The sequence below is a fragment of the Aegilops tauschii genome, chromosome 2 (genome assembly GCF_002575655.3).
Source record: "Aegilops tauschii subsp. strangulata cultivar AL8/78 chromosome 2, Aet v6.0, whole genome shotgun sequence".
Taxonomy (NCBI): Eukaryota; Viridiplantae; Streptophyta; class Magnoliopsida; order Poales; family Poaceae; genus Aegilops; species Aegilops tauschii.
In genome coordinates, this window is record NC_053036.3 from 438,205,850 (window position 1) to 438,233,194 (window position 27,345).

The following is a 27,345-nucleotide window of genomic DNA, read 5'->3' on the forward strand; positions in this document are numbered from 1 at the left end:
TGAAGTGGACTGTACGTGGAGAGGCCGACAGCTGGGTCCACGGCCGCACGCAAGGAAATGCTTCCTTATTACGCGCAAAATAATGATTCCTCCACCTGACATCAGGGACCCACCGAAAGGGCCTCTGTATTTCACGAAAAAAACGTTACTGCCACTGACATCTCGGACCCACCAGCTATATCTTCGCACGCAGAAGTGCCTCCTTATTACGCACAAAAAAATGAATACTCCCCCTGTTAGCTGGGACCCAGTATTATGGCAGGCTGACTTGTGGGCCTACTAAGTTGACGGGGACGGAGGGCTTTGTCAACTTAGTCAATATGCACGATTCTAGCTCCAGTGACCGTACGATGTCCATCCAACGGCCGTAGTGCTTCTTCAACCTCTGGTCTTCTTGCTCCAGCCGCCCAAACCAGCACTGGTCGTGCCTCGTGCTCCTGCCTCCCGTGGCCGGCTGCGATGCGGCGGAGGCCTCACCGCCCCCTACTACTCCCACCGCTGGCCAGGCCATCCCTCTACTCACCCACACCCCCTGTTATTCTGCGGCGACGGCAGCCTCACACCGCAGCGAACCAGTGAACCCTTGTACTCCTCTACGCGTGGGCATCCACTGCCGCGTCTTCCCCGGCTCCGCGTCGTCCCCTTCCTAGGCCTCACCGTCGTCCACCGCCCTGGTGCTCTCGGCACGGCGTGGTCAACGTGGTCAAGGAACGGCTTCCATCGGACGTGGACTGTACGTGGAGAGGTTGACAGCTGGGTCCACGGCCGCAGCAAGGAAGTGCCTCCTTATTACATGCAAAATAATTATTCCTCCATCTGACAGCAAGGACCCACCGGACAGGCCACCGTATTTCGCGAAAAAAACGTTTGCCCCTGACTGCTGGGACCCACCAGCTACATCTTCGCACGCAAGGAAGTGCGTCCGGGCAAAAAAAAACGATTTGCCCCCCTGACTGCTGGGACCCACCAGCTACTTCTTCGCAGGCAAGGAAGTACCTGACAGTCGGGACCCACCTGGTCGAAGCGTACGTAGCGTTGTCATTCTGTTCGCGAACGTGTATGTACATATATACTGGTGGATGTAGAGGCGCGCACGTGTCGTAGTAGAGGCGCGTACGTGTCGTAGTAGAGGCGCGCACGTAGCATGTACACGTATGTACAACGACCAGGGTGCAAGAAAGAAAATACGGCCACGTATGTGTACATACGGGCGGGGTCTCGAACGTCTACTTGCGCATACGTACGGCCAGGGCTCGTGTCCATGGCTGGGTCGGAACGGAGAAACAGCGTCGTCGTCGTGTTCACGGGGAGGCAACGGAATGCGTCGTGTTCATGGGGAGGCAACGGAATGCATCATGTTCATTGGGAGGCAACGGAACGCGTTGGAGCCAACCGGCTGGGTCGGAACGGAATGCGTGGTCGTGTTCATCGGGAGGGCTTGGACGGAATAAGCGATGGAAACGAGGCCTGGCGTACCGCACAACGGAGGAAACAGACCTCCTACATTCGGAACGGGGTCCTGTTGATCGGGAGGGGTCTGCCGTACCGCAAAACGGAGGAAACAGACCTCCTACAGTCGAAACGGTAGTCCTGTTGATCGGGAGGGGTGTGGCATACCGCAAAACGGACGAAACGGACCTCGTACGGTCGAAACGGGGGTCCTGTTGATCGGGAGGGGTGTGGCGTACCGCAAAACGGACGAAATGGACCTCCTACGGTCGAAACGGGGGTCCTGTTCATCAGGAGGGGTGTGGCGTACCGCAAAACAGGACTCCACGGGATACTGTTCATCTCCACCGTCGACCTCCTCCAGCCTCCACTGGCTACCGTCGACCTCCTCCAGCCTCCACGGGCTCCTGTTCATCCAGCCTCCACCGCGCGCTACTCCACCGGCTACTGTTCAACCACCCCTCCACGGGCACCCCTCCACCGTCTACTATTCATCCAGCCCTCCACACCACGGGGTCCTGTTCAACCACCCCTCCACGGGCACCCCTCCACCGTCTACTGTTCATCTAGCCCTCCACCACACCACGGGGTCCTGTTCATCCAGAGGCAACGCCACCGCTCACTGTTCATCCAAACCCCACCGCAACACTCACTGTTCATCCCAGAGGCAGCATCGATCGGCTTCAGTTAGCAGCACTAGCGAAGGAATCACTCGATCGGGTTCAGTTAACAGCCATCGATCGATCGCTCGGGTTCAGTAACGCGTAGCATGCAGTGCAATCGCTTCGGTTCAGTTAGAGCCCAACGCCTCGCTCGGGTTCAGTTAGAGCCAACGCCTCGCACACGCGCGCGTACGTGTACGAGAGAAACGCGCATCGCTCGGCCCCCAACCTCCCACCATAACCGGGAACTCCCCGAAATTTTCCTCGCCTTCGCTTCTACCACGGTTTTTCCCGTCATGGACGGCCCAAAGAATGTCATGCAGCTGCGTCTCCAGCCTGCCCAGGACGAAAAGCCCATTTTCTGTCATGATTTTTTGTCATAGAAGTAGGAGCCCACCACATCTATGATGATACCGGGTTTTGTCACAATTGTCGTCATAGAAGTGTCATATGTATGACAGAAAAAAAATTCGTTCGGCCCAAAATGTCACGGATGTGTCTCTTTTTTGTAGTGAATGGATTGAGTTTTCCCTTTGAAGTTATATTATCAGATTGAGTCTTTAAAGGATTTGAGAACACTTGATGTATGTCTTGCGTGGGATACCCGTGGTGACAATGGGGTATTCTATTGATCCACTTGATGTATGTTTTGGTGATCAACTTGCGGGTTCCGCCCATGAACCTATGCATAGGGGTTGGCACACGTTTTCTTCTTGACTCTCCGGTAGAAACTTTGGGGCACTCTTTGAGGTTCTATGTGTTGGTTGAATAGATGAATTTGAGATTGTGTGATGCATATCGTATAATCATACCCACGGATACTTGAGGTGACATTGGAGTATCTAGGTGACACTAGGGTTTTGGTTGATGTGTGTCTTAAGGTGTTATTTTACTACGAACTCTAGGGCTGTTTGCGACACTTATAGGAATAGCCCAATGGATTGATCGGAAAGAATAACTTTGAGGTGGTTTCGTACCCTACCATAATCTCTTCGTTTGTTCTTCGCTATTAGCAACTTTGGAGTGACTCTTTGTTGCATGTTGAGGGATATTTATATGATCCAATTATGTTATTATTGTTGAGAGAACTTGCACTAGTGAAAGTATGAACCCTATGCCTTGTTTCCTAGCATTGCACTACCATTTACGCTCGCTTTTATCACTTGCTACCTTGCTATTTTTATATTTTCAGATTACAAAAACTTATATCTACTATCCATATTGCACTTGTATCATCATCTCTTCGCCGAACTAGTGCACCTATACAATTTACCATTGTATTGGGTGTGTTGGGGACACAAGAGACTCTTTGTTATTTGGTTGCAGGGTTGTTTGAGAGAGACCATCTTCATCCTACGCCTCCCACGGATTGATAAACCTTAGGTCATCCACTTGAGGGAAATTTGCTACTGTCCTACAAACCTCTGCACTTGGAGGCCCAACAACGTCTACAAGAAGAAGGTTGCGTATTAGAGATCAAGCTCTTTTCTGGCGCCGTTGCCGGGGAGGCTAGGTAAGCGTCACTCACACCCCGTCAACTAAGCTCTTTTCTGGCACCGTTGCTGGGGAGGTGAGTGCTTGAAGGTATATCTTTAGATCTTGCAATCGAATCTTTTTTGTTTCTTGTTTTAGCACTAGTTTAGTTTATAAAATAAAACTACCAAAAAATGGAATTGAGTTTGCCTCATACGCTTTATCTTTTTAATGTCTTTCGTGAAAATGATGGGAAGGAAAATTGTGCTCAAGTACTAGAAGAAGAATTACATAGAATGCTTGACATAAAATATGTGAATGATGAGCATGATTACAATCTTGTTAGTATGAATTCTTTGAATACCCATGATGCTAAAGATATGCAAAGCCACAAGCTTGGGGATGCTATGTTTGATGAAGATGATATGTTTAGTCCCCCAAGTTTTGATGAGCAAATTTATTATGATGAAAGCATGCCTCCTATTTATGATGATTATTGTGATGACACGTATGCTATAAAGAATAAAGATAACCATGAAACTTGTCATCATGATTTTAATTTTCATTTGGATTATGCTTCACATGATAGTTATTTTGTTGAGTTTGCTCCCACTACTATTGATGAGAATAAATTTGCTTATGTGGAGAGTAGTAAAATTTCTATGCAAGTAGATCATGAAAAGAATGCTTTAGGTGCTGGTTATATTGTTGAATTCATTCATGATGCTACTGAAAATTATTATGAGGGAGAAATATATGCTTGTAGGAATTGCAATAATATCAAGTTTCCTCTCTATGTGCTTAAGGTTTTGAAGTTATGCTTGTTTTGCCTTCCTATGGTAGTTGATTATTGTTCCCATAAGTTGTTTGCTCACAAAATCCCTATGCATAGAAAGTGGGTTAGACTTAAATGTGCTAGTCATATTCTTCATGATGCTCTCTTTATGTTTCAATTCTTATCTCTTATGTGAGCATCATTGAAATCATCATGCCTAGCTAGGGGCGTTAAACGTTAGCGCTTGTTGGGAGGCAACCCAATTTTATTTTAGTTTCTTGCTTTTTGGTTCTGTTTAGTAATAAATAATCCATCTAGCTTCTGTTTAGATGTGGTTTTATGTTTTAATTAGTGTTTGTGCCAAGTAGAACCTTTGGGAAGACTTGGGTGAAGTCTTTATGATCATGCTGTAAAAAACAGAAACTTCAGCGCTCACGAGATTAGCTAAAACTTTTTACTGGAGAGTGATATTTAGTTGATTCTTTTTGCAGATGTTTACTAGACAAATTCCTCAGGCCCACCAATTTATTTTAGAATTTTTGGAGTTCCAGAAGTTTGCGTTAGTTACATATTACTACAGACTATTCTGTTTTTGACAGATTCTGTTTTTCGTGTGTTGTTTGCTTATTTTGATGACTCTATGGCTAGTAATATAGTTTATAAACCATAGAGAAGTTGGAATACAGTAGTTTTAACACCAATATAAATAAATAATGAGTTCATTACAGTAACATGAAGTGGTGTTTTGTTTTCTTTCGCTAACGGAGCTCACAAGATTTTCTGTTATGTTTTGTGTTGTGAAGTTTTCAAGTTTTGGGTAAAGATTCGATGGACTATGGAATAAGGAGTGGAAAGAGCCTAAGCTTGGGGATGCCCAAGTCACCCCAAGGTAATATTCAAGGATAACCAAGAGCCTAAGCTTGGGGATGCCCTGGAAGGCATCCCCTCTTTCGTCTTCGTTCATCGGTAACTTTACTTGGAGCTATATTTTTATTTACCACATGATATGTGTTTTGCTTGGAGCATCATTTTATTTTTTAGCTTTGCTTGCTGTTTGAATAAAATACCAAGATCTGAAATTCTTAAATGTTAGAGAGTCTTCACATAGTTGCATAATTATTCGACTACTCATTGATCTTCACTTATATCTTTCGGAGTAGTTTGTTGTTTGCTCTAGTGCTTCACTTATATCTTTTAGAGCACGGCGGTGGCTTTATTTTGAAGAAATATATGAACTCTCATACTTCACTTATATTATTTTGGGAGTCTCTAGAACAGCATGGTAATTTGCTTTGGTTATGAATTTAGTCCTAATATGATGGGCATCCAAGAGGGATATAATAAAAACTATCATAAAAAGTGCATTGAATACTAAGAGAAGTTTGATACTTGATAATTGTTTTGAGATATGAAGATGGTGATATTAGAGTCATGCTAATTTAGTGGTTATGAATTTGAGAAATACTTGTGTTAAAGTTTGTGATTCTCATAGCATGCACGTATGGTGAACCGTTATGTGATGAAGTCGGAGCATGATTTATTTATTGATTGTCTTCCTTATGAGTGGCGGTCGGGGACGAGCGATGGTCTTTTCCTACCAATCTATCCCCCTAGGAGCATGCGCGTAGTACCTTGTTTCAATAACTAATAGATTTTTGCAATAAGTATGTGAGTTCTTTATGACTAAAGTTGAGTCCATGGATTATATGCACTCTCGCCCTTCACCCATTGCTAGCCTCTCTAATACCGTGCACCTTTCGCCGGTATCATACACCCACCATATATCTTCCTCAAAACAGCCACCATACCTACCTATTATGGCATTTCCATAGCCATTCCGAGATATATTGCCATGTACCTTTCCACCGTTCCGTTTATTATGACACGCTCCATCATTGTCATATTGCTTTGCATGATCATGTAGTTAACATCGTATTTGTGGCAAAGCCACCGTTCATAATTCTTTCATACATGTCACTCATGAGTCATTGCATATCCCGGTACACCGCCGGAGGCATTCACATAGAGTCATATTGTTGTTCTAAGTATTGAGTTGTAATTCTTGAGTTGTAAGAAAATAAAAGTGTGATGATCATCATTATTAGAGCATTGTCCCAAGTAAGGAAAGGATGATGGAGACTATGATTCCCCCACAAGTCGGGATGAGACTTGGACGAAAAAAGGCCAAAAAAAGAGAAGGCCCAAAAAAACAAAAACAAAAAAATAAAAAAAATGAGAGAAAAAGAGAGAAGGGGCAATGCTACTATCCTTTTACCACACTTGTGCTTCAGAGTAGCACCATGTTCTTCATATAGAGAGTCTCTTGAGTTATCACTTTCATATAGTAGTGGGAATTTTCATTATAGAACTTGGCTTGTATATTCCAACGACGGGCTTCCTCAAATGCCCTAGGTCTTCATGAGCAAGCAAGTTGGATGCACACCCACTTAGTTTCAGTTTGAGCTTTCATATACTTATAGCTCTAGTGCATCCGTTGCATGGCAATCCCTACTCACTCACATTGATATCTATTAATGGGCATCTCCATAGCCCGTTGATACGCCTGGTTGATGTGAGACTATCTTCTCCCTCCTTTTTGTCTTCTCCACAACCACCATTCTATTCCACATATAGTGCTATGTCCATGGCTCACGCTCATGTATTGCGTAAAGATTGAAAAGGTTTGAGAACACCAAAAGTATGAAACAATTGCTTGGCTTGTCATCGGGGTTGTGCATGATTTAAATACTTTGTGTGGTGAAGATAGAGCATAGCCAGACTATATGATTTTGTAGGGATAACTTTCTTTGGCCATGTTATTTTGAGAAGACATACTTGCGTAGTTAGTATGCTTGAAGTATTATTATTTTTATGTCAATATTAAACTTTTGTCTTGAATCTTATGGATCTGAATATTCATGCCACAATAAAGAAAATTACATTAAGAAATATGTTAGGTAGCATTCCACATCAAAAGTTATGTTTTTATCATTTACCTACTCGAGGACGAGCAGGAATTAAGCTTGGGGATGCTGATACGTCTCCAACGTATCTATAATTTTTGATTGTTCCATGCTATTATATTATCTGTTTTGGATGTTTATGGGCTTTATTAAATACTTTTATATTATTTTTGGGACTAACCTATTAACCCAGAGCCCAGTGCCAGTTCCTGTTTTTTTCCTTGTTTCGCAGAAAAGGAATATCAAACGGAGTCCAAACGGAATGAAACCTTTGGGAAAGTTATTTTTGGAAAGAAAGCAATCCGAGAGACTTGGAGTGCACGTCAGAGGATCAATGAGGAAGGCACAAGGCAGGGGGGCGCGCCCACCCCCTGGGCGCGCCCTCCACCCTCATGGGCCCCTCGTGGCTCCCCTGACGTACTTCTTTCGCCTATATATTCCCATATACCCTAAAACCTTCGGGGAACAGAATAGATCGGGAGTTCCGCCGCCGCAAGCCTCTGTAGCCACCAAAAACCAATCGGGACCCTATTCCGGCACCCTGCCGGAGGGGGATCCCTCACCGGTGGCCATCTTCATCATCCCAGCGCTCTCCATGACGAGGAGGGAGTAGTTCACCCTCGGGGATGAGGGTATGTACCAGTAGCTATGTGTTTGATCTCTCTCTCTCGTGTTCTTGAGGTGGTACGATCTTGATGTATCGCGAACTTTGCTATTATAGTTGGATCTTATGATATTTCTCCCCCTCTACTCTCTTGTAATGGATTGAGTTATCCCTTTGAAGTTATATTATCGGATTGAGTCTTTAAAGGATTTGAGAACACTTGATGTATGTCTTGCGTGGGATACCCGTGGTGACAATGGGGTATTCTATTGATCCACTTGATGTATGTTTTGGTGATCAACTTGCGGGTTTCGCCCATGAACCTATGCATAGGGGTTGGCACACGTTTTTGTCTTGACTCTCTGGTAGAAACTTTGGGGCACTCTTTGAGGTTCTATGTGTTGGTTGAATAGATGAATTTGAGATTGTGTGATGCATATCGTATAATCATACCCACGGATACTTGAGGTGACATTGGAGTATCTAGGTGACACTAGGGTTTTGGTTGATGTGTGTCTTAAGGTGTTATTTTACTACGAACTCTAGGGATGTTTGTGACACTTATAGGATTAGCCCAATGGATTGATCGGAAAGAATAACTTTGAGGTGGTTTCGTACCCTACCATAATCTCTTCGTTTGTTCTCCGCTATTAGCGACTTTGGAGTGACTCTTTGTTGCATGTTGAGGGATATTTATATGATCCAATTATGTTATTATTGTTGAGAGAACTTGCACTAGTGAAAGTATGAACCCTATGCCTTGTTTCCTAGCATTGCAATACCGTTTTACGCTCGCTTTTATCACTTGCTACCTTGCTGTTTTTATATTTTCAGATTACAAAAACTTATATCTACTATCCATATTGCACTTGTATCACCATCTCTTCGCCGAACTAGTGCACCTATACAATTTACCATTGTATTGGGTGTGTTGGGGACACAAGAGACTCTTTGTTATTTAGTTGCAGGGTTGTTTGAGAGAGACCATCTTCATCCTACGCCTCCCACGGATTTATAAACCTTAGGTCATCCACTTAAGGGAAATTTGCTACTGTCCTACAAACCTCTGCACTTGGAGGCCCAACAATGTCTACAAGAAGAAGGTTGTGTAGTAGACATCATGCGCCGCCTCCGCAACCCTATGCAGCGCCGCCGCCTCCGCAACCCTACGCGGTGCCGCCGCCTCCGCTGCCCTACGGGGCCGCGTCTACTACGCCTTATGGGGCCCCCGTCGCATCTACCTACGGTGCCCTAGCTACTGCTCCTCATGGCGCCTACCCATCTTCACCGTACGATGGTGTCGTGCCTGGCTATGGCACCTCTTCGGCGATCGCTGCTCACCCGGATCAGGCCCCATCGATGGGTCTCTATGCGCCACCGACGCAGGCTCACGCTGATCATGCTGCGGCGTCATCGTCGTTTTACTTCTCGCACCTTCTTCCGGTGAAGCTCACGCCGGACAATTACTTGTCGTGGCATGCTCAGGTGCTGCCTCTTCTCCGGAGCCGCTACTTGGAGGGGTACGTCGACGGCTCCATCCCGTCCCCACCGTCGTATCATCTGGCATATCACACGTGGGTGGCCCAGGATCAGGCCATCCTCTTCGCCATCCAGTCTTCGCTCACTCCGAGCGTTTCGTCGCTGGTCATCTTCGCCGCGACGTCTAGGGATGTGTGGGCGGCGCTTCACACCAGCTTCGCCTCTCAGTCTCAGGCGCGTGCTCATTCTATACGCACCGAGCTGGGCGAGACCAAGCTTGGCGACCTTAGCATCACGGACTACTTCAACAAGATGAGCGGCCTCGCCGACACGTTGGCCTCAGTCGGTCAGACCCTTGGTCCCGAGGACTTCACCACCCATGTCCTTAATGGTCTTGATGACGACTATGATAATCTCATTGAGAACGTCCATGGTTGCGACGCTGCACTTCAGCCTCGTGAGCTCTATGCGCGCCTCCTCGGCCGCGAACATCGCATCAAGGCGCGCCGTGCCTCCCCGAGCTTCATCTCCGCCAACACCGCGACTCGCAGTAAACCTTAGAAGCCGTCATCGCCTGGTGGAAAACTGGCATCCTCACCTCAGCAGGCTCCGCGGGGCACCGCGCCATCCCTTACCGGCGGTACTCCCCCGCACGCTTGCTGTCCCTGCTGCGGTGCTCAGCAAGCTTGCCAGCTGTGTGGCCTTGATGGCCATATTGCCTCTGTCATAGAAGCTTCAAGCAAGATTTCCTTGGCCTGGGCAACAATGGCAAAGGGAATGACAAGAAGGCCGCCGCTGCAGTGACGAGTCATGAGCACGGGCGCACTCTGTCCTACTCCATTGATACTACGTGGTATATGGACACGGGAGCTACCAACCACCTAACGAGCGAGATGGGCAAGCTCTCCACCCAGGAGCCATATCGTGGTCATGATCGGGTTCACACCGCCAATGGAGTAGGTATGCGCATCTCACATGTTGGTCAGGCCTCACTTCTTGCACACAACTTTCGAAAACTCCATCTTTCTAATGTTCTTCGAGTTCCTTCTGCTACGCGTAGTTTGTTGTCTATTCCTCAACTTACTCATGATAATAATGTCCTTGCTGAGTTTCATCCTTTTCGTTTCTTCATCAAGGATCGGGACACGAGGGTCGTTCTGCTTAGCGGTCGTCTTCGCCATGGCCTGTACGCGCTTGACGCGCCGCCCACACCTCCTGCGCAGCATTCTCTGACACGTCTCCAACGTATCTATAATTTTTGATTGTTCCATGCTATATTATATTCTGTTTGGATGTTTAATGGGATTTATTATACACTTTTATATTATTTTTGGGACTAACCTATTAACCGGAGGCCCAGCCCAAATTGCTGTTTTTTTGCCTATTTCAGTGTTTCGCAGAAAAGGAATATCAAACGGGGTCCAAACGGAATGAAACCTTCGGGAACGTGATTTTCAGAACAAACATGATCCAGAGGACTTGGAGTCTACGTAAAGCAATCAACGAGGAGAGCATGAGGCAGGGGGCGCGCCTACCCCCTGGGCGCGCCCTCCACCCTCGTGGGGCTCACGTTGCTCCACCGACATACTTCTTCCTCCTATATATACCTACGTACCCCCAAACCATCAGATGAGGAGCAAAAACCCTATTTCCACCGCCGCAACCTTCTGTACCCGTGAGATCCCATCTTGGGGCCTTTTCCGGCGCTCCGCCGGAGGGGGCATTGATCACGGAGGGCTTCTACATCAACACCATAGCCTCTCCGATGATGTGTGAGTAGTTTACCTCAGACCTTCGGGTCCATAGTTCTTAGCTAGATGGCTTCTTCTCTCTCTTTGGATCTCAATACAAAGTTCTCCTCAATTCTCTTGGAGATCTATTCGATGTAATCTTCTTTTGCGGTGTGTTTGTCGAGATCCGATGAATTGTGGGTTTATAATCAAGATTATCTATGAACAATATTTGAATCTCCTCTGAATTCTTTTATGTATGATTGGTTATCTTTGCAAGTCTCTTCGAATTATCAGTTTGGTTTGGCCTACTAGATTGATCTTTCTTGCAATGGGAGAAGTGCTTAGCTTTGGGTTCAATCTTGCGGTGTCCTTTCCCAATGACAGCAAGGCACGTTTTGTATTGTTGCCATCGAGGATAAAAAGATGGGGTTTATATCATATTGCATGAGTTTATCCCTCTACATCATGTCATCTTACTTAAAGCATTACTCTGTTCTTATGAACTTAATACTCTAGATGCATGCTGGATAGCGGTCGATGTGTGGAGTAATAGTAGTAGATGCAGAATTGTTTCGATCTACTTGTCGCGGACGTGATGCCTATATACATGATCATACCTAGATATTCTCATAACTATGCTCAATTCTATCAATTGCTCGAAAGTAATTCGTTTACCCACCGTAATACTTATGCTCTTGAGAGAAGCCACTAGTGAAACATATGGCCCCCGGGTCTATTTTCCATCATATTAATCTTCCAACACTTAGCTATTTTTATTACCGTTTATTTTACTTTGCATCTTTATCATAAAAATACCAAAAATATTATCTTATCATATCTATCAGATCTCACTCTCGTAAGTGACCGTGAAGGGATTGACAACCCCTTTATCGCGTTGGTTGCGAGGTTCTTATTTGTTTGTGTAGGTGCGTGGGACTTGAGCGTGATCTCCTACCGGATTGATACCTTGGTTCTCAAAAACTGGGGGAAATACTTACGCTACTTTACTGCATCACCCTTTCCTCTTCAAGGGAAAACCAACGCAGTGCTCAAGAGGTAGCAAGAAGGATTTCTGGCGCCGTTGCTGGGGAGATTCGCGCCAAGCCAAGTCAAGTCAAGACATACCAAGTACCCATCACAAACTCTTATCCCTCGCATTACATTATTTGCCATTTGCCTCTCGTTTTCCTCTCCCACACTTCACCTTTGCCGTTTTATTCGCCCTCTCTTTTCCGTTTGTTTGTTTCTCGCTTGCTTCGTCGTTATGGCTAGTCCTCTATCTTCTCCGTTGTCTCCTGAGAATGAAGTTCTTAATTTTAAACAAAGGGAGGGAGAAAATCTAAAAGACGCTTGGTATAGAATTTGCAATGCTCAAAATAGATCTACCAGGAAGCAATCTACTTCCGTTCTTCTCCGCAATTTTTATGTAGGCGCTACTCCTTGGTACAGATATATTCTTGATACCATTACCGGAGGAATTTCTTGGGTAGCCATACTTTTGATTCTTATAATGCTATGATAGATTTGTTTGGCTCACCATCTCTTTTGGTTAATGGAACTATGTTAACTTTGGAACATGTGATGCAAAAGCTTGAAATTATTGAGAATAAAGTTGCTACTGTAGAGTTGATTGAGAATTTGGATAAAAAGATCCACAACCAAATTACCCAATATGGATCTAAGGTGGGAGTTACTCTGAAAAGTTTTAAGGAAAAAGAACCCATAGTTAATGAAAGAATAGATCATGATTCCACTAGAATCGATAAACTTGAGGGAATTATCACCAACTTGGGGTCCACTTTTTCTTCCGTTAAAAATACTCCAAATCCCCCTACCAAAATTGCCAAGCTTGTTTATGTTCCTAAAAATAAGGGTGAATCCTCTAGTAAGGAAACTGCGGACTTAAAATCAATAACTGTTCATCCCAATTTTTTGCTATCCTTAAGGAACCGTTTGCTACAAATGATTTTCTTGATTTTGTGCCTAGGATTTTGATGATTAATAAAAATAAAGAAACTCCTAGGGTTTATAGGTGTCTTATTGAAGAATTACCCACCAAAGATGGCAATACTTAGATCTATCCTTGCTTTTATGCCTAGCTAGGGGCGTTAAACGATAGCGCTTGTTGGGAGGCAACCCAATTTTTTTTTTTTTTGGTTCTGTTTAGGAATAAATATTTGATCTAGCCTCTGGTTGGATTTGTTTTTATGTTTTAATTAGTGCTTGTGCCAAGTTAAACCTATAGGATCTTCTTGGATGATAGTTATTTGATCTTGCTGAAAATTCCAGAAACTTTCTGTTCACGAAAACAATTGTTTAAAATCAAAAGAACGTGATAAAATATTGATTCCAATTGCAGTAGATCAATAAAAAAATTGTCTAGGTCGTCCTATTTTGGTAGATTTTTCTGAGTTCCAGAAGTTTGCATTAGTTACAGATTACTCTAGACTGTTCTGTTTTTGACAGATTCTGTTTTTCGTGTGTTGTTTGCTTATTTTGATGAATCTATGGCTAGTAAAAGAGTTTATAAACCATAGAGAAGCTGGAATACAGTAGGTTTAACACCAATATAAATAAAGAATGAGTTCAATACAGTATCTTGAAGTGGTGTTTTGTTTTCTTTCGCTAACGGAGCTCATGAGATTTTCTGTTAAGTTTTGTGTTGTGAAGTTCTCAAGTTTTGGGTAAAGATTTGATGGATTATGGAACAAGGAGTGGCAATAGCCTAAGCTTGGGGATGCCCATGGCACCCCAATATAATCTAAGGACACCAAAAATCCAAAGCTTGGGGATGCCCCGGAAGGCATCCCCTCTTTCGTCTTCGTCCATCGGTAACTTTACTTGGAGCTATATTTTTATTCACCACATGATATGTGTTTTGCTTGGAGCGTATTGTATGATTTGAGTCTTTAGTTTTTAGTTTACCACAATCATCCTTGCTGTACACACCTTTTGAGAGAGACACACATGATTCAGAATTTATTAGAATACTCTATGTGCTTCACTTATATCTTTTGAGCTATATAGTTTTTGCTCTAGTGCTTCACTTATATCTTTTAGAGCACGGTGGTGGATTTGTTTATAGAAACTATTGTTCTCTCATGCTTCACTTATATTATTTTGAGAGTCCTACAAAACAGCATGGTAATTATGATAGGCATCCAAGATTAGTAAAAAAAAATCTTATGAGTGTGTTGAATACTATGAGAAGTTTGATGCTTGATAATTGTTTTGAGATATGAAGATGGTGATATTAGAGTCATGCTAGTTGAGTAGTTGTGAATTTGAGGAATACTTGTGTTAAAGTTTGTGATTCCCGTAGCATGCACGTATGGTGAACCGTTATGTGATGAAGTCGGAGCATGATTTATTTATTGATTGTCTTCCTTATGAGTGACGGTCGGGGACGAGCGATGGTCTTTTCCTACCAATCTATCCCCCTAGGAGCATGCGCATAATACTTTGCTTTGATAACATGTAGATTTTTGCAACAAGTATATGAGTTCTTTATGACTAATGTTGAGTCCGTGGATTATACGCACTCTCATCCTTCCACCATTGCTAGCCTCTCTAATACCGTGCACTTTTCGCTGGTATCATACACACACCATATACCTTCCTCAAAACAGCCACCATACCTACCTATCATGGCATTTCCATAGCCATTCCGAGATATATTGCCATGCAACTTACCACCGTTCCGTTTACTATGACACGCTTCATCATTGTCATATTGCTTTGCATGATCATGGAGTTGACATCGTATTTGTGGCAAAGCCACCGTTCATAATTCTTTCATACATATCACTCTTGATTCATTGCATATCCCGGTACACCGCCGGAGGCATTCACATAGAGTCATATTTTGTTCTAAGTTTTGAGTTGTAATTCTTGAGTTGTAAGAAAATAAAAGTGTGATGATCATCATTATTAGAGCATTGTCCCAAGTGAGGAAAGGATGATGGAGACTATGATTCCCCCACAAGTCGGGATGAGACTCCGGACGAAAAATAAATAAATAAAAGGGAGAAAGAAAAGAGGCCATAAAAAAGAGAAAAGGCCCAAAGAAAAAAAGAGAGAAAAAGAGAGAAGGGACAATGCTACTATCCTTTTTCCACACTTGTGCTTCAAAGTAGCACCATGATCTTCATGATAGAGAGTCTCCTATGATATCACTTTCATATACTAGTGGGAAATTTTCATTATAGAACTTGGCTTGTATATTCCAATGATGGGCTTCCTCAAAATGCCCTAGGTCTTCGTGAGCAAGCGAGTTGGATGCACACCCACTTAGTTTTCTTTGTTGAGCTTTCATATACTTATAGCTCTAGTGCATCCGTTGCATGGCAATCCCTACTCACTCACATTGATATCTATTGATGGGCATCTCCATAGCCCGTTGATACGCCTAGTTGATGTGAGACTATCTTCTCCTTTTTTTGTCTTCTCCACAACCACCATTCTATTCCACATATAGTGCTATGTCCATGGCTCATGCTCATGTATTGCGTGAAGATTGAAAAGTTTGAGAACACCAAAAGTATGAAACAATTGCTTGGCTTGTCATCGGGGTTGTGCATGATTAAATACTTTGTGTGATGAAGATAGAGCATAGCCAGACTATATGATTTTGTAGGGATAACTTTCTTTGGCCATGTTATTTTCAGAAGACATAATTGCTTAGTTAGTATGCTTGAAGTATTATTATTTTTATGTCAATATTAAACTTTTGTCTTGAATCTTTCGGATCTGAATATTCATACCACAAATAAGAGAATTACATTGAAAATTATGCTAAGTCGCATTCCACATCAAAAATTCTGTTTTTATCATTTACCTACTCGAGGACGAGCAGGAATTAAGCTTGGGGATGCTTGATACGTCTCCAATGTATCTATAATTTTTTATTGTTCCATGCTATATTATATTCTGTTTTGGATGTTTAATGGGCTTTATTATACACTTTTATATTATTTTTTGGACTAACCTATTAACCGGAGGCCCAACCCAAATTGCTGTTTTTTGCCTATTTCAGTGTTTCGCAGAAAAGGAATATCAAACGGAGTCCAAACGGAATGAAACCTTCGGGAACGTGATTTTGAGAACAAACGTGATCCAGAGGACTTGGAGTCTACGTAAAGCAATCAACGAGGAGAGCACGAGGCAGGGGGGGCGCCTACCCCCTGGGCGCGCCCTCCACCCTCGTGGGGCCCATGTTGCTCCACCGACGTACTTCTTCCTCCTATATATACCTACGTACCCCCAAACCATCAGATGAGGAGCAAAAACCCTATTTCCACCGCCGCACCCTTCTGTACCCGTGAGATCCCATCTTGGGGCCTTTCCGGCGCTCCGCCGGAGGGGGCATTGATCACGGAGGGCTTCTACATCAACACCATAGCCTCTCCGATGATGTGTGAGTAGTTTACCTCAGACCTTCGGGTCCATAGTTATTAGCTAGATGGCTTCTTCTCTCTCTTTGGATCTCAATACAAAGTTCTCCTCGATTCTCTTGGAGACCTATTCGATGTAATCTTCTTTTGCGGTGTGTTTGTCGAGATCCGATGAATTGTGGGTTTATCAAGATTATCTATGTACAATATTTGAATCTCCTCTGAATTCTTTTATGTATGATTAGTTATCTTTGCAAGTCTCTTCGAATTATCAGTTTGGTTTGGCCTACTAGATTGATCTTTCTTGCAATGGGAGAAGTGCTTAGCTTTGGGTTCAATCTTGCGGTGTCCTTTCCCAATGACAGCAAGGCACATTTTGTATTGTTGCCATCGAGGATAAAAAGATGGGGTTTATATCATATTGCATGAGTTTATCCCTCTACATCATGTCATCTTACTTAAAGCATTACTCTGTTCTTATGAACTTAATACTCTAGATGCATGCTGGGTAGCGGTCGATGTGTGGAGTAATAGTAGTAGATGCAGAATCGTTTCGATCTACTTGTCGCGGACGTGATGCCTATATACATGATCATACCTAGATATTCTCATAACTATGCTCAATTCTATCAATTTCTCGACAGTAATTCGTTTACCCACCGTAATACTTATGCTCTTGAGAGAAGCCACTAGTGAAACCTATGGCCCCCGGGTCTATTTTCCATCATATTAATCTTCCAACACTTAGCTATTTTTATTACCGTTTATTTTACTTTGCATCTTTATCATAAAAATACCAAAAATATTATCTTATCATATCTATCAGATCTCACTCTCGTAAGTGACCGTGAAGGGATTGACAACCCCTTTATCGCGTTGGTTGTGAGGTTCTTATTTGTTTGTGTAGGTGCATGGGACTTTGAGCGTGATCTCCTACTGGACTGATAGTTGGTTCTCAAAAACTGAGGGAAATACTTATGCTACTTTATTGCATCACCGTTTCCTCTTCAAGGGAAAACCAACGCAGTGCTCAAGAGGTAGCATTCTCCCCGGGCGTTCAGTGGTGTTCGTGTGTCGCCTATGCACTGGCATGCGCGCCTTGGTCACCCTACTGCTCCCATAGTTCGTCATATTCTACATCGTCATGAACTTCAATTGTGTCCAATAAGATTGCTGAAACTATCTATGATGCATGTCAGCAAGGCAAGAGTCACCAACTTCCTTTTTCAGAGTCGAGTCGTGTTGTGAAACATCCTCTTGAGCTTGTGTTTTCTGATGTATGGGGTCATGCCCAAACTTCTGTTAATGGCCACAATTATGATGTCAGCTTTATTGATGCTTATAGTCAGTTTACTTGGTTGTATCTTATTAAGCGCAAATCTGATGTGTTCGATGTTTTCATTCAGTTTCAAGCACACGTTCAGCGTCTCCTTAAGCAGAAAATTCTCCATGTTCAATCCGACTGGGGGTGAATATCACAACCTCAATTCATTTTTTTAACAAACTTGGGATTTCGCACCTTGTGTCTTGTCCTCATACACATCAGCAGAATGGCACCGCTGAACGTAAGCATTGTCATCTTGTAGAAATTGACCTTACCTTACTAGCTCATGCCTCCATTCCGTTTCGGTTTTGGAGTGATGCTTTTTCCACAGCTTGTTTCTTGATAAATAGGCTTCCCTCACGACTTCTCAAAATAAAAACTCCTGTTGAACTCTTGCTCAATGAAATCCCATACTACACGTTTCTTAAAGTGTTTGGATGTGCATGTTGGCCTCACCTGCGTCCATATAACAAGCATAAGCTAGAGTTTCGGTCTAAAAAGTGTGTTTTTCTTGTGTATAGTTTCCTTCACAAAGGGTACAAGTGCGTGCATGTTCCCACCAATCGCATTTACATATCTCGTGATGTCGTATTTGATGTGAATGTGTTCCCTTTTCATGCACTTCCGAATAACTCTACCACTCCTACACCACCTGTGCACTCAACTATACCTTCGCTTGATCAATTTGTGGATGTTGCAAATGTTCCTGTACTCCTTCCTAATCATACTGCAGGTATCGGCCGCGGCGCTCACCTTGAGCTCCTTGATGATCAGGCGACCGACGACGCTCACGTCCGGGACGTTGATCCCGTGCATGTGCCATGCATGGCGGGTCGCGCCCGTGAGCCCGCTGCTATCGCGCCCGTGGCAGCTTCACCAGTTGCTGTACCGCGGGCACCTGCCTCGCCCGGCCCAGTGGCCGCCTCGCCTGGCCTGGTAGCCGCCTCGCCTGGCCCAGTGGCCACCTCGCCTGCTCCAGCGCCTGAACTGGCCGCCCCCGCCTCGGCTCCCAGTGGGCACTCTTCACCTAGCCTGATGCCGCCTGGCTCTCCATCGCCAGGGGTCTCTGAGTCTGGCTCGGGCTCGCCGACCTCTGTGTCAACTACACCAGGCTCAGCATCGCCTCTGTCACCTGAGTCGAGCTCCGCGTTGCCAGCACCACGTGCCGTGGTCGCTCTTCGTCCCCGCACACGTAGTCAGTCTGGGATTTTTCGTCCGAAGGAACTGTCACGTCCCTAGTTCTGGTATGACCTAGACTAGCTAGTCATGTGTGCATCATGTCTAAATTTCATTTAAATTTGAAATGGGGATCTGTGAAACCCTCAGAATCATTTCTGGAAATGACCCAGATAAAAATTGCTCCAAAAGGGTCCAAGAAAATGTTCATGTTGCTCTCTGAAAATATTGGACAGAGATAAAAACCAAACCAATATTTTTAGGAGATCATAAATATTTATGTTGGGCATTTGGAATTAATGCAGTAATTATTTGCTTTGGATATATATTGTTATATATATAAAATATTGTCCAAAAATTATGCCATTTGTTGAGGAGTTCTGGAATAATACCACTAGCCCCTATAAAAATTGGCATAAGTAAATAAAATGGTTTAGTATTTTTATTAAACCAAACAAATGTCAGAAAATTAGAAAAGAAAAAGAAATAGGAAAAGGGAGCTTACCTGCGGCCTGGCACTGTGCGGCCTGGCCTGGCCCAGCAGGCCAGCCCAGCTGACTGGCCAGCGCCAGTCGTCCCCCTCCTCGCGCCAGAGGGACAGGGCGCGTGGTCGCCGCACGCCGCGCGCATGCGCGCCACGGCAGCTGCCTGCCTGCCCTCCCCTCCCTCGACGCCTCGGTCGCCTGGACGACGCCACGACCCCTCCAGGCCTCACTCCCTCTCTCCTGCGCCTCTCCCCCGCTCTCTCCCGCTCTCTCCCGCGACGCCCGAACGCGCCGGTCGCCGCCGTTCGCTGCCCCGCGCTCCCCGCCATCCCCTCGCACCTCCGTCGTGTCCCAGAGCTCCGCCTCCTCGCGCTGAACCCCTCCGCTGAGCCACGCAAGCCGGAACGCCCTGGAGCGCCTCCATCGCCGTCGTCCTCAACTCCGGCCGCCGGAGATCGTCTTCGCGGCCCCACCGTCTCCAGTGCGTCCCCGAGCTCTCCGACGACGCCGTCGAGTCCACCGTGAGCTCCTGCCCCGTTCCCCTCTCTCCGTTTCTCCGTTCCCGCGCTGTAGCCCCGACCCTCACCATGGCCGTAGCTCCTCGCCGCCGTCCATGTCACCACCGCAGCCCGCAACCGAGCGCGTCACCGTGCTTCTGGTGACGCCAGGAGGCCGTAGCGCCTCTCCGCTCACGCCCCCGTGCACCGCAGCACTGCGCCCGCCTTGGCCGAACTCCGGCCACCGCCGCGTGCCTCGCTCCGGCGAGCTCCGACCATCCCACGGTCTTCCGCGTGTCCCACTGGATGCGCGCGAGCCTGGGCTTCGCGTAGGTGGCCTCCGCGGCCCAAATGGTCGCCGGAGCGACGAACCCGACGAGCTCCGCCGCGCTCGGCCTCGCCGGCGACTAACCGCCGGTCAACCCGGGTCAAACCGCACTAATTACCCCTCTAATCTACCCCCACTGACACTGACAATGGGCCCCAGCACCCCTAGATAATTTAGATTAACTAGAAAACCCCTCGGGTTAACATTGAGTCACTGACGTGTGGACCCCACACGTCAGGTTTGACTTGGTCAGCGCCGCTAACCCGCTGACGTCATGATGACGCAGTGCTGACGCAACAAACCCTTTCTGGATTTAAATTAAATCAGGAAATTCCAGAATATGTTCAAAACTTCTAAAATTCATAGAAATTCAACCGTAGCTCAGATTTAAACAATTTATATATGAAAAATTATCAGAAAAATGCAATCTATCCATCTGTACTAGTTTCATGCATGACAAACCAACTTATACCTACTGTATAAGTGAAAACATATAAATGGCATATATAAGGACTTAAATTAGAGTTGCATTTGAACCTTTGGTTCAAATGGATCTCTTCCAAGTTGAATGCTAAATGCATTGGCTCAAAATACATCACATATTCATGCCATATTCATGCATCATATTGTTGCATATGATTGTGTTTTGACTGTCGACACCGTTCCCTCTCGATAGGTCCTGCTCCGGAGAGTGTTCCAGAGTACCTGTCTGAGGAGCAGTGCCACCCTGTTGATCTACCAGGCAAGCAAACCCCCTTTGTTCATTCCGATACAAACCTACTCTCTCGCTCCTGCTCTCTTTTACTGCATTAGGACAACAGCGATTCAACTGCTACTTTATGCTGCGGTAGTCGAACCCATTCCTCTGCATGACCTGTCATTGCCACAGTAAATAGTTGAAACCCACTAGCATGTGTAGGAGTTGATTGAGCCATGTTGTGTTCCTACCATGCCTTGCCTGCTATTGCTTAGAGTTGTGTCAGGTCTGGTTCATTGGGAATGTTACGATATGTTCTGGTGCCGAGAGTTAAGCGTGTGAACACGATTTGGTAAAGGTAGCGGTGAGAGGCCATGTAGGAGTACATGGTGGGTTGTCTCACTGGAACCATCCTTAAGCACTGAGTTCTGTGTATGTTGTCCAATGACTAGTTACTACCACACATTGGAATGCTTAAGTGCCCCTCTCGACTTATTAACCAACTTGGTCTCTGTCCAGGAGTTGCAACTAGTTTCTGGTGTTTGTAGGTAGTGCTATTTTTCTACCGAGTGGCACCCGGCAGGGTGGGCTTGGGACAGACTAGGCACACGTGGCCCGGTGTACCGAGTGGCACCCGGATGGTGGGCTCGGGAACCCTGTACACATCGTTTGGGGCCGTGAGCGACACCCCGGCCGGATCTCCTTGCGGATGGAACCCGAATAGGCGATAAACCTGGACTAGACTCTTGTGTGGTTAGTCAGGTCGTGGCCGACACCCTCGCCAGGCTTCCGCTTGAAGGTTGCCGAGGTACATGACGTGTACATGGCGGTAAGTGGCGAGAGCGTGTGTGACGCAGTACACCCCTGCAGGGTTATCATGATCTATTCGAATAGCCGTGTCCTCGGTTATGGACTTCTTGGATGCTTACGTGGTACATAGACAACTTGAAGTGGATACTCTAAAATGCTCAAGATAAGTGTGAGTGCTATGGATGGCTTCTCGTAGTGAGACGGGAATGAATCCATAGTGGTGTATTGAGGTGGTGATTAGTGGACTCGTGTGCGCCTTCTTACCTCAAAGAAGATTCTCGCAGTCGTAGAACAGGATAGCCACTGAGTCAAAGCTAGCTTGCTGCAACTAAACCCCACCCTACCTTCTTGATACAAATGCATGTATGATAGGATCTGATGTAAGTCTTGCTGAGTACCTTCGTACTCATGTTGCTTTATTCATGTTTTTGCAGCAGAGACTTCAGTCTTACTAGTAGCTCCGCTTGGACTTCGACGAGTAGCTTGTACCTCAGCTACGATCTTGAACCCTTGGGAGGGTCTTGTAGATAGTCAGGCTTCTCAGCCTTTTTCTTTTGTAGTTGTCTGTACTCAGACATGTAATGCTTCCGTTGCTTGTATGCTCTGAATGATGGGTCATGTGACCCCTGTTTGTACTTAATGCTATGTGGCTCTTCAGGGCCGTTTATCTATATGAGTTCGCGTTATGTTGTGATGCCATGTTGTACAGCACATACTTGCATGTTATGCGTACGTGTGACGTGTATTGCTATGTGTGGGATCCGACAATCTAGTTGTTTATCCTTGGCAGCCTCTCTTATGGGGAAATGTAGTCTAGTGCCTCCTTGAGCCATAGTAGTCCGCTACAGCCCGGTTCACCGGAGTCCTGCTAGCCCAGCACTACTGCTCTGGACACTTGACTGGCCGGCATGTGTTCACATCGTTCCTGTGTCTGTCCCTTCGGGAAATGTCACGCGATGACATCCGGAGTCCTGCCTAGCCTGCTACAGCCCGGGTTCCCGGAGTCCTGTTAGCCCAGTGCTACAGCCCGGATTCACACGCTGCTGACCGACACGTTCGATGTTGATTCATGTATGCCTGTCCCCATACGTTAGTGCCGCTTTGGGTTCACGACTAGCCATGTCAGCCCGGGTTCTCTATCATATGGATGCTAGCGACATTGTCATATACGTGAGCCAAAAGGCGCAAACGGTCCCGGGCCATGGTAAGGCGACACCCGTGGGAATACCGTGCGTGAGGCCGCAAAGTGATATGAGGTGTTACATGCTAGATCGGTGTGACTTAGAATCGGGGTCCCAACAGCTTTGGTATCAGAGCCTGACTGCCTGTAGGATTTCCAAGCCAACCTGGTCGAAGTTGAGTCTAGAAATTCTTTAGTTATATAAGGGAATTGATTGTGGAAGGGAACGTAAGGCTCTTTTACTCCTTTTACCTCATGCCTTCTGATCTGAGTCATCCTATCTTTCCTATGGGGTTAAGGAACTAGGCTTTCTCTTCTGTCTATCAGGATCACGTGTTACTACTCCGTAGTCTCTTAGGATTGGTTGATCAGAGTCATATCCCAGTTTGAGTACCTCCAGTGTAGCCTGTTTAGTAATATCTCAGAACCTTGAGTGACGATGTTGAGTATGGTGCTACCCCGTCCTTTGCAGAATGTCCCATTTTGAGCATTTTACTGCCGTTATGCTGCCGGATTTGTCCTAGGAGTTTGAGAGATACTAAATCTTCTTATGCTACATGTTGCATCCTATAGTTGATGTTGACCTCGTCCTTGGTTCCGCTTCTCAGGATGTCGTCAGTTAACCGAAGTTCTGTTGCTCGTTGCCTGAACCACGGAGGTGGTAGGGATGAGGAGGATCCTCCCGACCAGCCTTCGTTGGCAGAATTTATGTTAGAGATGGAGAGGAACAAGCACGAGTCTAACCGCCTGTTAGCACGTATCGAGGAGAACACCGCACCCCAGTGCAAAGAGTCAGCGACCATCTATGATTTCATTGGTCTGAAACCACCTACCTTCCATCATTCTATTGAGCCACTCGATGCAGATGACTGGCTCCGTAGTATCACACACAAGCTGCGTTCTGCGAACGTAGCTGAAGGTGACAAGGTCACTTATGCTGCATATCACCTGGAAGGTCCTGCTAGTCTTTGGTGGCAGAACTATGAGGCTATGCTTCCAGCTAGCCAGATACCGACCTGGAGAGATTTCACTGAGGCTTTTCGCGAGCATCACATTCCTCAGGCTCTCATTGACCGCAAGAGAGAAGAGTTCTGTAGTTTCACCCAGGGTAAGATAGCTGTTGATGCTTACAGTAGAGAGTTTGAGAACCTCGCCCGCTATGCTACAGAAGAAGTGTCCACGGACGCTAAGAAGCAGGCTAGGTTCCGGAAGGGTCTCAACCCCAAGTTGCGTCGTGATCTCCACTTGCACCATTGCAGTACATTCCAGGCTCTTGTGAACAAGGCCATTAATGCGGAGACAGCTCAGCTTACATACGAGGAGTCTCGTAAGCACACCCGTGATTTGGTTTCTTCCTCTGGTTCTAGTTCTCATAAGCGCCGGATTTGGGTTCCGAACTCCGCTCTTCCACCTGGATATGCACCGAGGCCATCTTATGTGCCGCCTCACCCAGTTCAGCAGTATGCTCCACCCAGGCCTATTGGTAGACCGCTTGTCAATGCGGGTCCACATCCAACTTCAGGGACTTGCTTCACATGCGGGAAGCCAGGACACTATGCACGTGACTGCTCTCAAACTAACTATGCCCCACCCCTGCCTGAGAAGTCTGTTGGCAGTGGTAAGCCATCACGCAAGATGATCAGTGTCAAGTCAGCTCCCACTGAGCGTGGACGTGTGCATCACGCCTCAGCTAAAGACGCTCATGATGATCCGGATGTCGTTCTTGGTACACTCCTTGTCAATTGCCATCCAGCTTTGGTTCTATTCGATACTGGAGCATCTCACTCCTTCATCTCTGAAGGCTATGCCCGTTTGCACGACATGTCATTTTGTGATATGCCAACTCCACTTGAAATCCAAACTCCAGGGTCTAGATGGCAAACTACCAGAATAAGCCATGGTAATGAAATCCTTGTTGACAGACTTGTATTCCTTGCCTCACTTATAGCCCTCAAGTCTACAGATATTAACATCATCTTGGGTATGGACTGGATGACAGCTCATCATGCCAAGATTGATTGTTACACCAGGTCTGTTCAACTCACACACCCATCTGGCAAGTTAGTCACTGTCTCCACCAGAGTTGCAAAGCGTCAACTCTATTCTCTTAATGCCAGTCCTCTTCCAGACCTTGAAGATATCCCGGTAGTCCGTGACTTTCCAGATGTCTTTCCAGAAGAACTGCCAGGTATTCCACCTGACAGGGATGTAGAGTTTGTCATAGATCTTATCCCAGGAACCGCCCCAATCTCTAGGAGACCTTACAAGATGGCACCTTTAGAACTAGGTGAGCTTAAGAAACAACTTGATGAGTCCTTGCAAAAGGGTTTCATCCGTCCTAGTTCTTCTCCTTGGGCTTGCCCCGTCCTCTTCGTCAAGAAGAAGGATGGTACGGACCGGATGGTTGTAGATTATCGTCCCGTTAATTTGGTCACGATAAAGAACAAGTATCCGCTCCCCAGGATCAACGACCTGTATGATCAACTTGCTGGATCCTCAGTCTTTTCCAAGATGGATTTGAGATTAGGCTACCACCAAATCAAGATTAGAAACGGGGACATTCCTAAGACGGCTTTTGTCACTCGTTATGGCCAGTACGAGTACACCGTCATGTCTTTTGGTCTAACCAATGCTCCAGCTACCTTCTCCCGCTTGATGAACTCGATCTTCATGGAGTACTTAGATAAGTTCGTCGTGGTTTACCTCGATGATATCCTTATCTACTCGAAGAACGAGGAAGAGCATGCCGAACATCTTAGACTTGTGTTAGAAAAGCTCAGAGAGCACCGCCTTTACGCCAAGTTTTCCAAGTGCGAATTTTGGTTGCCAGAAGTGACCTACCTAGGCCACGTGATCTCTGGTAAGGGCATTGCTGTCAATCCTGAGAGAGTTCAGGCCATTCTTGATTGGACTCCACCTGAAACAGTTAAACAAGTTAGGAGTTTCCTTGGTCTAGCCAGTTATTGTCGCCGCTTCGTTGAAAACTTCTCCAAAGTAGCCAAACCCCTCACGGAACTTCTCAAGAAGGATAAAAAGTTTGAGTGGTCCCCACATTGTGAATACAGTTTTCAGGAACTGAAAAGACGCCTGACTTCTGCTCCCATACTGGTGCCACCGGATTTCACTAAAGACTTTGTTATCTACTGCGACGCCTCACGACAGGGACTAGGTTGCATTCTTATGCAGGATCGCCATGTGATTGCCTATGCATCTCGACAGTTACATCCACATGAGGAGAATTATCCTACACATGATCTAGAGCTTGCAGCTGTAGTCTATGCACTTAAGACATGGCGACATTACCTTCTTGGTAAACGTTGCGAGATTTACACCAATCACCAGAGTCTCAAGTATATTTTCACCCAACCAGATTTGAACCTTAGGCAAAGACGTTGGTTGGAGTTGATCTCAGATTACGACTTAGGGATTACCTACACCCCAGGCAAGGGCAATGTCATGGCTGATGCGCTAAGTCGTAAGTCCTATTGCAACAATCTTATGTTGCAGCAGGGCCAACCACTTCTCCATGAGGAATTCTGTAAGCTTAACCTTCACATTGCTCCTCAAGGATTCCTTTCTACCTTGGTGGCGAAACCTACCCTTGAGGATCAGATCATTTCGTTACCCGCATCAGGAGAAACATTAAGAAGGGAGTTGGTGGATGTTTCTCTATGGATGATCGAGGTGCTGTTTTCTTTAAGAATCGTTTGGTGGTTCCCAAGAATCAACATCTGCGACAATTGATCCTTAAGGAGGCACATGAATCCCCTCTCACGATTCATCCCGGTAGTACTAAGATGTATCAGGACCTACGCCAGAGGTTCTGGTGGACTAGGATGAAGAGAGAAATCGCTCAGTTCATTGCTAACTGTGACGTTTGTCGTCGCGTTAAGGCAGAACATCAAAGGCCTGCTGGCACCCTTCAACCTTTAGCCATTCCTGAGTGGAAATGGGATAAAGTTGGTATGGACTTCATCACCGGCTTTCCCAGGACCAAGAAAGGGAATAATGCTATCTTCGTAGTCATTGATCGTCTTTCCAAAGTGGCTCACTTCCTACCTGTTCGAGAGAGTATCACTGCTAGTCAGCTCGCTGACTTATATATTTCTCGAATAGTGTCACTTCATGGTGTTCCACTAGAGATCAATTCAGACCGTGGTAGTCTCTTCACTTCTCATTTCTGGGAGAGTTTCCAAACTGCCATGGGCACCCATCTTTCCTTCAGTACCGCTTTCCACCCTCAATCAAGTGGTCAGGTGGAAAGGGTCAACCAAATTCTTGAAGACATGCTTAGAGCTTGCGTTATCTCATTCGGTA

At 45.7% G+C, this 27,345-nt stretch overlaps 1 long non-coding RNA gene across 1 annotated transcript in view; it reads right to left on the minus strand.

Moving 5' to 3' along the window:
* Positions 1 to 11,913: 11,913 nt before the first annotated feature.
* LOC141041715 (uncharacterized) overlaps positions 11,914 to 27,345 on the minus strand; it is a 41,768-nt gene continuing 26,336 nt past the window's right edge. Inside the window, exon 4 of the long non-coding RNA XR_012202954.1 lies at positions 11,914 to 12,433. This is a non-coding gene — a long non-coding RNA (uncharacterized lncRNA). The remainder of the gene's footprint in view (positions 12,434 to 27,345) is intronic.